This window comes from Danio rerio, chromosome 14 (genome assembly GCF_049306965.1).
Source record: "Danio rerio strain Tuebingen ecotype United States chromosome 14, GRCz12tu, whole genome shotgun sequence".
Classification (NCBI taxonomy): Eukaryota; Metazoa; Chordata; class Actinopteri; order Cypriniformes; family Danionidae; genus Danio; species Danio rerio.
In genome coordinates this window covers 39,397,989-39,415,000 of record NC_133189.1, presented here as the reverse complement: position 1 = coordinate 39,415,000, position 17,012 = coordinate 39,397,989, and the positions used below count along the sequence as shown (strand labels likewise).

General features: G+C 34.3%; 1 protein-coding gene across 13 annotated transcripts in view; it reads right to left on the bottom strand.

Moving 5' to 3' along the window:
* The window catches only part of il12ba (interleukin 12Ba), a 166,240-nt gene extending 149,335 nt beyond the window's left edge, over positions 1-16,905 (bottom strand). For 5 of the 13 annotated variants that reach the window (XM_073921350.1, XM_073921349.1, XM_073921351.1 and 2 more), the window contains exons 1-2: positions 16,785-16,869; positions 14,316-14,472 (exon numbers count right to left, since the gene is read on the bottom strand). The gene's annotated coding sequence lies outside the window, so the exon portion shown is untranslated. Of the gene's footprint in view, positions 1-14,315; positions 14,473-14,796; positions 14,893-14,998; positions 15,053-16,784 lie in introns of all 13 variants that reach the window. The other 8 variants (XR_012389483.1, XR_011006137.2, XM_073921341.1 and 5 more) reach the window with 5 other exon arrangements.
* Between the last annotated feature and the right edge of the window lie 107 nt (positions 16,906-17,012).

The window sequence follows — 17,012 nt, the reverse complement described above, 5'->3', positions numbered from 1 at the left end:
AAACTAATATTCAGTAGACCAAAACAAACCCGGGATAAAGTCAAGCGCAGAGTTGTGCCTCGCTTACACACTGCTTAATACGCACAAGAGAGCAATACGCAAATATCTTTACATACGAAAAAATTAAAATATTAAGGATATATATAGCATATAATAAGAATATATAGGATATAAATATAAAGGATTAAAATATTACAAAACATATTATTTTCTAGCCTCCTTAAAAATTTGAAAACCACTGCTTTTATGTCTTCTTCATCTCGGGAGGCTTTTTCAGTTCATTCATAACAATTTGCATTTGTATAATGCTATTATTATTAGCAGTATTATTTATTATATTCATATTTATATTTGTTTTATTAAAAACAAGCTTAGCTTTTCCCACCTGCAGTTTTTAGATCATATGGGGAACAGCAAGTGTTTTGGGATATAACTCAGTTTTTTGAGCACATTTCGTTATTATTGTTCATTTATTCGTTTGCTGGAAATTAGAACTGAATTTAGAAATAGTTTTGAAACTAATATTTGCGCTTAACAAACGCAATTAATTATTTATAGACTAATTGATGTCTGTGCGTAAAGGTTTCCCTATCCAAGAGCGAAAGTGAAAGTAGACAATTTATCTCACATTCTCACGCAGTAGATGCTCTGTTTAACTGCTTCTGTAAAAAAAAAAAAAAAAAAAAAAAAAACTGTTAACTGTTTACTGTTTGCTTGTGAAATGCTCAGTTTTTCCACTTTGACTTACTTTACGTCCTGTAAATAGCAAATGCGCTTATGGCGTGACACAGCTGGCTCTTAAAGGGAATGGGAGATGAGACTCTGAATGGTTTATTCTAAAAACACACCTATAACTCATTAAGAAAATAAACTCAACCCTTTTAGTATATATTTCTATATATAAATATTGATTTAAATAATAATTATATAATAATTGATTTAAACTGCTTAAATAACTAATGTTTAATAAATGGTTCATAGCGTGTTATAAGAAAGTGTTACCCATTGCCCAAATCTCACATCTCACAATACAGGTCACCGCACTAGTTTATACCTCAGTACATCCCACCCTTAATGCAGGATTTAGGCATTTTTATCCGTAAAGTACAGCAAGAAGTACTTAGAGTAAAAATTGACTAAGTGTCAAGTCTTTCCAAACTAAATTAAATTGAACTTTTTTCAATGCAGGACTCTGACCATGGCACCACACAGTCTAACAGCACTGGTCTCTGAGAGACCTCCGTGGGCAACCTCCAAAAAAGTCATTCTCCTGCCCTGTGGGTTAAAACAGCAAAGCATCAGAGCATGATTTTATTCAGCTTCGGAGTCCAAGAAAAATATCTACTCAAACAAACAGCCTACAGCCACATGCCGTGTTCCTTTCCCACGTTTGATACATCTGCTATTAGCTTGTAGCACATTATATAAATCCAGGCAGCAGCATGTCATCATGGACACACAGAACAAAGAACTTGCACACTGTAATAGTGTGTAATGGTCTGAGCACGAGGAGTAGGAGACATCAGTAGAGTACAACATAAACACTGGCTATCAGCTGCATGACACATGCACACACACACACACACACACACACACACACACACACACACACGAAGACTAACAGTGTTGCATATGCAGGGGTGAAACACAAAAAACAACTAGCTGCACACACAAACGATCACAGGGGAGCTGAAATGAGACACCACAAAAGCACTCAGAGGAGAGATTATGGAGTCACTCACAGGAGCCATTTTCACAAAGTAAGAGCTGAGGGTCCCTCTTGTGCTTAATGATTTTGCCATTAGAGTAATCCAGAGTCTCATTTTCTCCCTCTAGAATGGGGTGTCTGTGTGATTTTAACACTGCGCTCAACCAACTCTGACTTGCAATGCTACCATGCATCTATGCATTTTTAAATGCATATTTAAAATATTGTAGTCTGTGTGGAGTGTTTTCTTTATGTTTTGAAACTTTATGTCAAACATTCATTCATTCATTTTCTTGTCGGCTTAGTCCCTTTATTAATCTGGGGTCGCCACAGCGGAATGAACCGCCAACTTATCCAGCAAGTTTTTACGCAGCGGATACGGTCTGTAGTGTATGAGTGTGAGTAAGTGTGTGCGTGGATGCTTCCCAAAATGGGTTATGGCTGGAAGGGCATCCACTGCGTAAAAATGTGCTGGATAAGTTGGCGGTTCATTCCGCTGTGGCGACCCCGGATTAATAAAGAGACTAAGCCGACAAGAAAATGAATGAATAATATAATATAATATAATATAATATAATATAATATAATATAATATAATATAATATAATATAATATAATATAAAATGCGGTAAAATAAGATGAACTTATTTCAAGTTTTGTTTTTCCTAAAAATATCCTAGTTTTACTTCTAAGGTACAATGTTCTTTTTTTTTTTTTTCTTAAAGGATGTGTGGATGTTAATTGAATCAAGACTGAAGACAACTAATTATTTTGATAGTGACTCACTAGTTTCTTTGAGTGTGTGTGTAAAATTACTAGCATTGGTTTGTGACCTATATTCCATTATTTTAAGCTTTTATGTCAAAACAGCCTTGTATTATCTTGAGCACTAAATGAGTTTTGCTCTAATTAATGTAAGAGGCAGATGGAAGGGTGATCCGGTTTTAGCTGGGTTCTGCATTCAAAATCTATAATGGCGGATTTGTTTGTCAAAATGGATAATCAATACGGCTTCCATCTGGGGGGTTAATAATGAATGACTTGCTTTAACTTTGTCCTTTTTTTTGTTCGAGGTTTTCAAAGTACTTCAAAGACTGACTAATTTCCTGTTCTCATTGATGTACAGCACAAAGACCTGCTGCAAGCACCGCACTCCAAATTTCACAGAAATCTGAAGCTAAGACCCTGCTTTTACAGAGAGCACCATTGAGCACATGAAAAGAGTAAATGTATTTAGATCCAAATCATTCACTGACATGCTAAATCTGCTCTGGTTTGCTCTTCACACGTATCAATGACACGTGAACATATCGCACATTTAAATAACTTGAATGCATTCGTTGTCTCTCATTTTAAATCCACCCAGACGTTTAACACATTAATTCAAACTCATAACAACTCATTTGACATTTATTAAATGGCTGTTAACCATAGATTAAAAATCCCAATGATATTAAGGTTGTTTTTTAAGCCTCTTATGTATTTAATGTACTTATTTTGGAATTTATTAATGTATTTATGTATTGTTGTTTTGTTAATTGAGTAAATGAATGAGGTTTACAACAATATACAATACATTACAGTTTACCTCTGAATATGTATTTTGCATTGTCATACAAAAGACCAATAAAAAATATTGAAATGAAAATGACCAAAAAGTTTAAATAATTTTTCTATTTACAGTATGTGTGACTCTTCTGTAGTTACATTGTGTATAGACGGAACATGAAAAGTTGATATTTTCTATGGTTAGGAACTATAATCTTATTTCAGCATAAGAATCAAGAAACTTTGCTGCCATACCATGTCATACAATAGTCGCCAGGATTGCAGTGACAAACAAATTAATCTATACCGACCCCTCCCACACAAAAGCGCATGGCTATAGACTGATGATTTCCTATTTTGACTAGAACGCTTCAATGTGGTGGCCTTACTGAGCATTGCACTTTTCCCCATTCATACTAATGCCAGTGAACCGAATATATAGTCATTGCTTTAAAACTGGCTAATAAGATTATAGTTCCTAGCCTTGTTGAACTAGAAAATAGCAACTTTTCATTTTCTGTTGGCCTTAGTACAATGTAACTATATAAGAGTGAAGCTTTAAATAGGAAAATTATCAAAACTCTTTGGTCTTCTTTTGAAGAGATGCTAATGGTCTAATCATATTCAATGATCTATGCTATAGGCTAAGCTGAAAATGCTCTCGGCAGTCCATGAGATTGGTTGAATGGTCTCCTGGGAAGCTATAAAATGTGAGAAAAAAAGTGTCCCTTTCAGGTCTAGAAATTATATTTTATTTTGCTTTTGTGAGTCAAGTCTACAAGTACAGGTATTGTTTATGGTGTAAATTACTTGCTTCTGAAATCACGGGACCGTCTGTTATCTTATCTGCCCGCCCAAATTGAAATCCGAGCAATCCGACACTGAATCCTGATGGTATATGTCATTCTCTCTCACTCCCTCATCTTTTTTTGTGTTTACTTCTCAGACAAGCCCTAGAGCTCTGAAATGCCTGCAATGTGTAAGCAGAATGAATAAATGCTGGGGTTTCATTGTCATAAAGGAGTACACAGAGGCCATACATGGTAACAGAAATGGAGACATAAGTGTCTGTGGAATTACTCAAAGAGACACTAAGTAGAGGAGGCTGGCAGGAGGTGTCACTCTGGACTTCTGCTAAATCACATGAGGATTTATTGACATGAGTTTCCAGGTGCTTTGATGTCCGCTGCACTGACTGGAGAAGCATAAAACAAAACGTTTTCACCCAAAAGAAAATAGGCTCTAAATGCTGACAAAGAAGTTTTTTTTACATCGCAAGATACCATTATACATTGCCAAAGCTGAAAATCTGATCAAGAACAATCTCATTGGACTTAGATTAAAGAAGTCAGTTGTTATTAGGGTTGTGTGCTAATATGCACACAAACATTTACTGCATACACTTCAAAGATGTCAAACACGCAACAGCTTATTTAACAAATGGGAGGACATAAAATAAAAAAGCTCACCCAAAAATGATTCAGTCTTTGTTTACTAAGGCACCTAGGGTACGATATTATGTTGGACGCCACATGTGATGTGTGAAAATACAGCTGAACCATCCATAGTAAGGAAAACTTTATATGGAAGACAGTGCCTATAAACGGTACTGGTTTCCAACATTCTTCAAAATATCTTCTGTTCTGTCATAAATATTTAAAAAAGAGAATTTTGAAACAAGAGGAGGGTGAGAAAATGATTACAGACTTTTCTTTTTTTTCAATAGATTGTTTTCACATGACATTGATGTGTGAAATTCAGATGGAGGGCAGGGAGTCATTCTCCTACATAGGAATTGCTACAAGAACATCAAAATGTTTCCGTTTTGTGTTGTTTATAATTGTTTAAATCAGCCAAAATAAGAAATGCCGAACGGCTTTTATAAAACTCCAAAAGTTTTTGTTCATAAAGAGGAGAAAGTTCAGAAAATTGGCTGAAAAACTGAGGAAAAGGCGGCATGCAATAAAAAATTTCAATACATTTATGTGCATATTTTTCATTTTCTGAATGTGATAATAATAAAGATTACAGGTCTAGCTATGTGTATAAATATGTTAGTGAGTTTTATAAAAATCAAATACAAACACCACCGCACTTTTACATAACCCAGGAGAATATAAATATAAATATTGCACCCAGCCATGTAATTTCTGTAATGAAATATCCATCTTGTTTTGCAATAATCCAAGTCTATACTGGCATTTTGGTGGAATAAACAACTGTAACATTAACATCTATGCATCGCAGTGCTGAATGTTTGTTGATGGTAAGTTCATCGACTGAACAAAAAAGAAATGTTCCCCTTTCAACAAAATGAGACGGTTATTATTGTTGAGCACTTGTCCTCCTAACAAAAATAAATAAATAATAATGTAGACTATGTGTCCACGCTTTTGAATGCTTTCATGGTTATTTTGTGATGTCTGGAAGATATCTGCATGGGGAAAAACTATAGTAATTGATAATAAACATGTTTTTGAACCACATAGTAAAGTGTATAATGTGTACAACTCTTTGTTAATGAATGCTATGAATGCTGTAGAATGGTAAACAGCTAAACTGTAATAAATACTGTAACGTAAGTGTAAACTGGTGCCCACTGAATAGTTTGTTTATTACTACAGTTGCGTTGAACAGCAACAATATAATAACTACGACAGTTTAATTCAAGTACTGTGTCTATAGAACGCTATCAAACACTATAGTATTTACTATGTTATTTTTTTCATGTAATGTGGCTTATACAGTATGTACCTTCTCGACGACAGGCAAATATATTAAACTTCAGTAGAAAACTCAGCCCTCTTTATGATATAATAATCAACATTTGTGGTTATTTTCTACTTATATCTCCTTTGAATTATTGTATAAATCACAAAAATACAGAGTTTCTTCCATGTCTCCCATTCAGCTTTTTACTTCCTGCCCTTCATTTGAATTTTGCGCGTCAAGAACCACATGATTGAAAACAACCAATTAAAGTGAACTCATTAGTGTGTGGCTCTTTTGAAGTGTGCATTCCCACTTAACAGAGTTGGTAGCGGTAAAAACAAATGTCAATATACATGTGAAGATCACAATGTTATGTCTGGTGATACTGTATAGATTCTTGTACTGTATAGATTGGTTTTTTAAGTGTTCACAATCACATCCAAAGCTTTTCACAGTGTCCAGCTTCCAAACAAAATAATTGCGCCATATTCTGTGTGTTAGAGGTACTGATAAATGCAAATCCCTCTGATGAAAAAAAAAGAGTAGGGAGAGCAACAGAGAGTGTCTGAAACACTGATTTAAGTCTTACACACAAAATATAATCCGAATTACAGACTTGGTGAGTCTCAACATAACCACAGACAGTTATGTCTTAAGTCTATGTAAACACTAGAGTAAAAAGATTCATGAATGAGAATAATAGGTCTGTATATCTTAAAGTGACTGCAGCTGTTTATACAACAGTGATATGAACTATAGCAGAAAACCTGATGTACATTTTAGTTTTCTTTTGTGCTTTGTACTATACTACTAAACAGATCATCTTTGGTAATGTTTGTTAGTTACATTAGTTATATAAAAGATTTTTTTGGCATGGCATTTTTAAACAAAATGTATTTAAGTGTTTTAAGTAATATCCTTATAGCATATGGCTCTGTACGGATAACAAAGATATTCCTGGTGTCATTTTGACTCTATCAAACATTTTACAAGCACTTCAACTATGAATGCCATCACATGTATTTACATGCATTAAGTATGTTTAACCCTTTTGGATGTTATGCTGTTTCCACTACTATATTTCCATCATAAGAGGCTTTTTGTTTTTATTCAGCCTTTAGGTTCTGACTGATAAACAGTGGTTGCAAAGATGCTTAAAGAAAAATTTATATATTACGGGGTGGTTCAGAGTGTATTTTGGAGGCTTGATTGTGTTTATGGGGTGCAAAGTAATGCTCATGCTTCATTTGTAAAAAATATAAAAATAAAATCATTGTGCATTATGCTATTTTTTCATATATCTTAATTTAATTATATACTACTACACAGCTAACTTGATAACGTCATATTTCCTAGTTCGGAAAGCCCACCCTAAAGAGGCTCTGATTGGTCAGCTAACATAATGTTAGCTGTGTAAATACTGTAGATCAGTGTGCCTGTTAGCTGCAGTTGTTTGAGCCTGAATTAGACAGAAAATGAAGAGGACATAACTGAACTTCATGTCTGCTCTCTTAAATAACATCTGTTATTACACATAAGCATGTGTAAGTAAAATGAAATGCTCACATATCTTTTATGAGTTTGTTATTTGAGCTGTAGAATGCACGGAAAGCGATTGCATAGAGAAACAATGCATTGCTGGCGAAGACTGTGGGTGTTTACAGGGGTTTGATAGATAAATATGTGTTTTATCAGATAAAATGTAGCTAAATTGTTAGCAGTGCCAAACAGTATTTCCCGTTGTTTACATCCTTACTTCAACATACTGTTAATGCTAGAAACAATAGATGTAAAAGATTATTTTTAACAAATAAAAATACAGCTCACATTTCACAGCTTTGTCTGTTATGGTTGGAGCTGCTCCATTTTAAGGAGTTCTTATACAAATCCTGCACTGAACTATGAGAGATTCTGGAAGTTTTCCTTTGTCAAATGCTAGCTATATATATATATATATATATTTATATATATTTATATATATATATATATATATATATATATATATATATATATATATATATATATATATATATATATATATATATATATATATATATATATATATATATATATATATATATATATATATCGCCTCTGGCCACGCCCCTTCACTAGTGATGCCAACTATTTTCAAAGGTGCAAAGCTCTGCCCGAAAAGTCGTTAAATGTTGCTAGATCACGTCATGCGTCATATTATCTTGTCCAACTGTTTCCGTTTGTTTGATAGCCAATGTAGGTATTTAATAATATGATGTATGCATGCCAATTTATCTAAATGTATTGCTGTTTGAATAGAGTATGTTAGTATAGACATGTAGTAAATTTTCAGTAATCTCCCAGATGAAATAAACGCAGACAAGTTCCAAAACTGCCCCTAAAATATCTATGACAGTGAACAAGAAAATAATAAACGGTCAAATTAAATTGTTAAATTTAAAACAAAGGAGAAGCAAATCGGTTTGACTGTTTAATGGAAATGTCTCACACACAAGGTGCTAAATAATTTGCCGTCGGTACGCAGAGGGCTGATCTACTCTCAGGCTGCAGGTAGGAGAGACTGCTTTACAAGGACTGCGCTGCCTTTAAGTGCTCTGAGGCAGGGGAGCGGTCAACGGCATCACCCGCAGCTTGTTGAGAAGAGTAGGAATGGTACAGTATGGACACATGAGAGTCTATAAAACACCAGTAACACCAAAAAAGTTGCTAGATTTGTCGCTAGTCACTTTTTTGAAAATGTGTTGCTAGGGGGGTCTGAAAAGCCACTAAATAGAGTTTAAAATATGATGTCTGAATGCAGACACAGTGGATAGCAGTTCAACAGGTCTCTTTCCTTGTCTATTTCAACCATGCTGGTAGCCCTGCTGGTAATCTGGAGGGTTTTAAACATGTAAGAACACAGCAACACAGGTATAGGCGATGTGTCTGAATGGGAACAAACTCAACTGATAAAATACAAAGTTCGCCATTCTCCAATTCCCATACAGCTCTCCAGACAAAATGCTTGCTGCACACAAACAGCTTTGCTGTATTGGCCTTGATAGTAAAGCGGGGAAAAGCATGCAACAAACCCCATGGATCATGGAAACAAACCCATACAACCCTTCATCAATGGCTAATTACTGTGCTGTGCTTGGTCACACTCAGTCATTGGGTCTCATAGCTTGGCAGGTCTGCTTTTGCTTTGGAAAGCACATGCTCTTATAAATAATTAGGATGCAGGGTCTTCTCATAGCATAAGAAAACTCAGCTATAAATAATAATGAGAAATGACACGTCATCACTCCACTAGCAGATTTGTGCTACGTCACCGATTTTGATCACGCTCCAAAAACTATTTGATGAAATTAGCTGACAAAAGCTCAAAATTATCCAGTTTTCCCCACAATTAAGCTGACAGGTGCTAACTGGTATGACAGGGATCATAACTGATGCTCAACACACACAAATCTTTTAAAATCTCAAAAAAAGTACTCGAGGGTGTCTTGAACCTTTAAGAAAGATAGTCGGGTGATAGCCTAATCACCGGTATAGTAGTGCAAAGTTACTATACAATAGTCAACAGAATGTCTTAAAAGAGATGCACATAAATTGTTACCAAACATTCTTCAAAAAGAATCCTAGTAATTGCAGTTTTGCCTAAACCTTAATAATAAGAGCTTGGATATTCTTCGAACTAACTGCTGAAGTAAGTGTTTCTTCAGTTTCTTCAGTCTTATTTTATACTGCTGGATGCGCTTCAGTCAGTTGATGTTTTACAATCAAATCTAAAACAGACTCTCAAGAGTCACTGATTCAAAGCAGGTTTAAATTAAGACGACAGCCCTCATGCATCTGTTCTTTATGATTTACTGCATCAGGTAGGAATGTGAGAGGTAGAGTGATGTCATGCTACAGAAAACAGGTGTTAATGAAGCAATTAAGCCAATCTTTGTCTTTTATTTGCCTGGGCAAATGAGACAGGCACAAGAATAGAACAGCCCCAGATGGAGAACAGGCGTCCAACGATAACATGTTGAAAATGTAGTCTCTATTTCACTTTTAGTGTAGCTTGCAGCAGTGCTCTTAAAAAAAAAGGTCCCGCAATGGCTCACTGGTAGCACAAATCGAAGAACCATATGTGAGTTTCTGGGATATTAAAGGTTAATGACAAACAAGAGTGTGTTCACACCTCATGCATTTATTCATAGTTTACTGACTATTCACACAGCCATTCTAAGTCTGAACCCTAAAGATATGCATGCACACACATATGCACACACACACACATACACACACACTCAGATGACTTTATTGCACTTTGCTCTAATGGTTGCATCTTGTAACATCATGTCCAGTTATCATTTTGTTTAGTAGTCTTTGGTCTGTATGAATTCACATTCAATTCAAACCACACCTGTTAGTTTGGAAGCTGATTTTGACCAATCTTTTCACCTGTCTTGTCCACTTGTTTGGGGACAAGTGTGTGTTTTTTTATATGATGAAAAAAGTATTTATAAAATAAAACGACTCTAACAGAATCAAGCTGTTGTAACCTTTATTTCAGTGCAACAGTGTAATCTTATGTTATTGTCCAAAAACACTTTCATGCTTCATTAAGCGACTATATTACTACAGCACTAATGTCTTAGTTGAGGCTGCATGATATTAATTTAGCAACGAACAATCAATAGGAAATCCCAGTGTGACGCAGGAGAGGTCAGACAGAGAACAGCTGCCAAATTAGAGGTGTCAGCCCTTCCTGAACACAGCCAACTAGTGAGTAACACCTTTAAGGGACATAAAGTCGAACACATCATCTTGCGCACACGCACAATCTGCAGTACACAAAGTGCATCTGCAGATGATAAGTCAGAGATGTGGTCTATAATGACTACAGCTAATTGTAATGAGTGCTCAATGAAGTTAAAAGCAAAGGGCCACCATCAAGATGTAATTAGCATCCTCCTGGCAACCATTACAAGCAAAGAAACAATGCTGATTTCCCCCAGGAATCAACAGCCATTCGGCATGTTTCTAAAACGATTTTCCTTCTATATCCACAAACGTTCATTAGAAGCAGACTGTGACAAATCCAACATCATAATTACAGTTCTCCAGCAAACATTTTCCAACATTTTTCCCTTTAAAAAAAAAGACACCGCATGTTCTATTTTTTTTCTTTTTTTTTGAGATCAGTGGAAATGAACTGATCCAGGGCTAAAGGTAATGCTCAGTGTATCTCTGCCTGTGGTTTATGGGTTGGGACAGCTCTGGCATACAGTGATAAGAGGCATTGCTGCACTAATATAGAGTGAGAGATTTATTGGAAAGCAACTGCGGCTCATTAGAGGAGAACCTGTCTCCAGAGCTCTATTTGGAGTCTTTAACTTAGTTCACCAGGCCAAAATACTTCGCCAAGCTACTCGGTGTCATGAATTCTGCCTATTTTCTGAGTGTAAAGCTGAGCTTAGTAAAGAGGGCTAGCAGTATGAGTCAAGTAAACAGGATTTTTTCAAACAAGATTTTTACTAAAGTTGAATGAAGTTCCTTTTGCTCATAGAGACTGCATGTATAAAAATACAGTAAAAAGAGTAATATTGTGAAAAGTTATTACAATTTAAAGTAACTGCTAAATATTAAGTTTTCTATTTGAATATATTAAAAAATACATTTATTCTATGATGGAAAATAAGAAATTTTTTGTTTTGACAATCAAGATTGTAAAATAATTATCAATACAAATGATTTTTTGTGGCTAATTTAAATATTACTACAACAACAACAACTAATAATAATAATAATAATAATAATAATTTGTAATAAAAATAAAATAATAATAATAATTTATAATAATAATAATAATTTGTAATAAAAATGTAAAGATTAAAAGTAGAATATATTATGTTTATAAAAACAAATAATCATATTAGATTACAAACAACCCATCGAATTGTTTAGCACGTGTGCATCTCTGCTGTTATGTTCACACATGTAATATTTTTTCCTGAGGCGATTTAAAGCAAAATACACAACGACACTCCATCAAACACATCTACAATGATATAGAACACGGTTACTTACAATAAACAATGTGAGGAGAGCTCCATTATAATGCACAGGACAAGTCTGAACGAGTTCCGCCCACGCATGCGCGAGGCAGGCAGTTCAGAGCAATTTCGTAATTTATTGGCTTTAAGATATCGGACTAATTTAGACAGCGGATCGATAACGATAATCTTACAAACAGCATTTATCGGCCGATAATGATAACTATATATATATATATATATATATATATATAACTATATATATATAACTATATATATATATATATATATATATATATATATATATATATATATATATATATATATATATATATATATATATAATAAATGGCTTAACAACTCTAACAGAATCAAGCTGTAGTAGCCTTTATTTCAGTGCAACATATACAGACATGATATATATATAAATAAAATATTACTACTAATAATAATATTAATGATTAAAACCTTAAATTAATAAAAATTCAAATGATTAAAAGTAGAATATACATATAATGTTATAAGATGTCCACATTTCATATACAGTGGGGAAATAAGTATTCAACTCATCACCATTATTCTCCGAAAACATATTTCTAAACGTGCTGTTGACTTGAATTGTGCTGTTGACTGTTAATTTGATGGAATAAACGTGGACATTTTTTCAGAAAATAGCCTGTTTATTTAATTTAAAAATATGTTACATTTATTTAGCCCATATAGGCTATTCAATTCATTCATTCATTCATTTTCTTTTCGGCTTAGTCCCTTTATTAATCAGGGCTTGCCACAGCGAAATGAACCAACAAATAATCCAGCATATGTTTTACGCAGTGGATGCCCTTCTATCTGCAACCCATCACTGGGAAACACCCATACACTCTTACATTCACACACATACACTACGGATAATTTAGTTTATTCAATTCAACTAAACCGCATTTCTTTGGACTGTGGGGGAAACCAGAGCACCCGGAAGAAACCCATGCCAACACTCGGAGAACTGACCCAGCCGAGGCTCGAACCAGCGACCTCCGTTCTACCCACTACTACGCCACCGTGACGCCCAGTATTAAATTATATTTTATTTATTTATTATAAATCTATTCAATTAAATTACGGCCTGTATTTTACCATTTATTTTGGCTTTAACAGTTAATCTAATCAAAGAACATTTAACATTTAAACTTTTTCTCTTATCAGAAAACAATAAACACAATTATCACAGGCGCAGGATTGTATTAGATTTTAGCAAATATGAACAAAACATGGAGAGAACTCCTCCACCTAACATGGAGAAACAGGCACCCGTGGGCATCGAGTCCTCCGCCTTGCATTGGCCACTGTTAAACTACTGGCTACTAATAAAGCTCGGCTGCCCCCTATTGGCAATGTTTTTACGGAGTCAGAGAATTTCCCAGGGTGCTGCAGCTAACAGCGGTTAGTCATGGCATTCTGTTCCCTGAGACGCGCATTTCTAAAGACCACATCAGTATTTCCCTCACTGTATATGTTATTTTAAATTTTCTGAAGAATTCTAAATGATTTTCGAATCATTTTATGAAGTGAAAATGTTCATAATTGTTTATAATATTACTTTAACATTAGACTATGTTTTACCATTACCAATATTATGACATCAGCAAAAGCTGAATGTGATGGTTATGAACATTAAAATTACATTTGAATGTTTTATACCAGATCCAATTTAAAACATATTATAATACTGCAGAGCAGGGATTATATCAGAACCCAAAAGAATATTTTCTATTGCAATTTTATAATTGGGGATTTCGGATAATGAAAAAATATGCAGTAATCAGTGGGTAAAATAAAGTGATGACACTTTATTATTTTGCTCAGTACCATACATATTATGCTACTAAGCAAAATATACATATTGACACACCCATATTGAAAATTTGAAGCCTTTATTTTGTGTTATAAAATATGTTTCGAATAAGCAAGCAGAAACATTGAGAACATTAACTTTAAAGGTTTAACACAAAACTTATTGTACTCATTGAAAGAAAAATCAAAAAACAGTAACAGGAAAATCTTGCTCGATACCACAAAATTATGTTGTCCAATTTCTGACTTCATTACTGCACCACTCAATGCAAAAGTCATTGTTATTTTTTTTAGAATAATGCAGGGTATTTTAAAATTACAAATGTATTTTTACATTTACCTAATAAAAATTATTAAGAAAAAGAAAAGCCCTGGCGGCTACCTGATTTTTACAGCATTTTCTGATTTTACTACATTATTACCGTTATTTACTTGTTTATTTTATTTTTTGGCTTTTGTTGTTGTCTTACCTGCATTCTGAAACCGTTCTTTGCTGGGCTCGAACCCTGTTGTCGCAGTCAACTCCGTTTCACATCACAAGTCTACCGACGTACATGGTGAGCAACCAGACAAACTGGTAACAGTGGAAAAGCTGTCCATATGGAGGTAAGCATCCAGCTGGTAAGCCTGAAAAGAAACAGCATCATTGTTTGTTTTTAAAGACAAAATGCAGCCATACATACCCCTGACTACATAATTCAGGATCTCCAGATATGTATAAAGGAGTACGTTATCGATGTAAGCCTATGCTGCAACAACCTAAATCCCTAATCCTACCCAATACCTAAACCCATCTACTACCTTAATAACTAACAATAAGCAGCCAATTAGGAGTTTATTAAAGTAAAAGTCATATGGCATTTTAATAGTGAGAAATGTACCTAAAATAAAATGTGACAGACTTCTTTTGGAAAAATGTAAATAATCACAAACTTGTGGCTGGTGGTGTACCTGAAACAGCAGCATCTGTGAAGTGGTTGATGCTGGCACTCTTGCTTGGTTGGAATTCAGCCTTTTACTCTGCAGTGGATGTGAAGCCAAGTCACTCTGTATATGTGCCAAGCCAGAATAAACCTCTAACCCCTAAAGCAACTGCAGTGAAAAGTTTTCATAGCACGGCGAGTGCTTATAATTAGAGATTTTCAAAAATTACCTGTATTTTGTTTTGGTCTCCAAGGCTCTGATGGCGTGGGAGCTAGACCTGACACTGCATTACAGTAGGAGAAAGCACAGAAATTCATTAGAAACATATTGCTTGTATTAATTTAAAGCCTCCTGATGAAAACTGCCATTTAACCAATCCCTTTCAGAGAGCTTTTAGTCCTGTCTCTGCTCCTGTAAAACATAATTTGTTGGCTAGAAAAATCACTGAAAAACATACACATAGCACACGGTTTTAACTAGGGTGAATTCATTATGGGATAAATGGATTTAATTAAATGAGAATCCCTCTGTAACTATGCAAAAGCCCCGTGAATAAATCAGTTCCTAGGGAATTAGCCTTCAGTGCAGTTTGGAATCAATCTTTAAATTAGTATGTATATGTTTCAGTTTCTTTATTTAAGGTCACATGTAAATGATAATTATGGTAAATAAACAATAAGAAAAATAAACGGTATAATAAAATCAATAGCATAATATATAAAGTGCCAAGTCACATCTAATGTTACACAAGACTACACTAAGACTGCTAAGACACAAGACTCCTAAATTGCACCTTATATAGAACGATAAATGTTCCCATTGTTAATATACGGATTTCGTAGATACAAAATTAGCCAGATGTAAAGACAATAGAATACACCTTAAAGCAGAGATGCCCAAACTAGGGTTCAGGGGCCAAAGTTGGCCCATGGTAGCCTTTGATTTGGCCCACCATCCTATCTGAGAATAGAGGGAGACTTTTGGGAAGGGTTGGGGTTAATGCCTTAATACACAATGTCATTTCCAATTTAATGTAACCTTTTACTGGTTTATTTCATTGTTAAGCTATAAAAAAGCAAATGTTTCAATTAAATGTTAAATTAAATGTAAATTAATCCAATTTTTGTTTGTTTGTTAAGGAACATACTGTTGCTCAACGTAAAGACCACAATTCAGAAGTCCTCAGTGAGCAAATCAAGGCAAATGCAGCTTGGCTTTGTGTATTTGGCATTAAACTCCATTGTGTTATAAATTGAATTATATTTTCATTTTAATAGGGCCATTATAAAAGGTAAAATATATATTATGAATTGGTTAATATGATTAAAGTTTTCTATTTATTTTGAACTAAATGAGGAAATTATCCATGGCAACTTTGTAATTCAGTTGAATACACTGTACATATCTTTGGTCCACTGCCCTCAATCAAGTTTGGGTTTTGATCCTTCTTAAAAAAAGGTTTAGACACCCCTGCCTTAAAGGGACTTTGGTAACTGTCTACTATCTTTAAACTGCAAGGACAGGGAAACTGCAAATGTAGCATAAACATTTTGTAACAAAAGGGTATTATTTTGCACAGGCCGTTCAATGCTCAGAGATGACAAATAGTATGAAGCAAATTTATGCAAGTAATAAATGTTAAATAAACCTATTGTATTAAATTAAACAAAAAATACACCACAAACCAGATTTAAAATGTAAAAGGACGTTGTTAACACGCCACAAACTAAGACTTTTATAGTTTAAACTTTGATTATTTACGATTTGTACCAATAAAATAAAGTAGTCCAACGGAGCAAAGTTTAAAACAAGTTTTAAAATAGCCTATACTTTAAAAACGCTTAAATTGCAAGCAGACATGCATTGAAAGTGATATGAATCACAACATGGCGGATGTAATCGAAAGTTGCTAATTTTAAAAGATAAAGTAAATAAAAATGTTATCGATGCAATTTTAAGTCACTTATCTTGCGAATATTAAAAAATAAATAAATGAGTATGTTAAATGAACCCACCTCAACGGCTCAATAACTCAAAAACTTCAGCTTTCTCTCAGGCTGCAGTGGAGAAATTACACCCTTTACACATACTCAAGCCAACGTCGCCCTCTAGTGGAGCAACAAAACGATGCTGTGTGAATTAATAAACAACAAGTATGCTAGTAATGCCACTATCGGAAGTTTGAAGAAGGCCGCATTTAAAAAAAAGATAAGTAACCATAAAGTTAAATGTCTTCTTTGGTT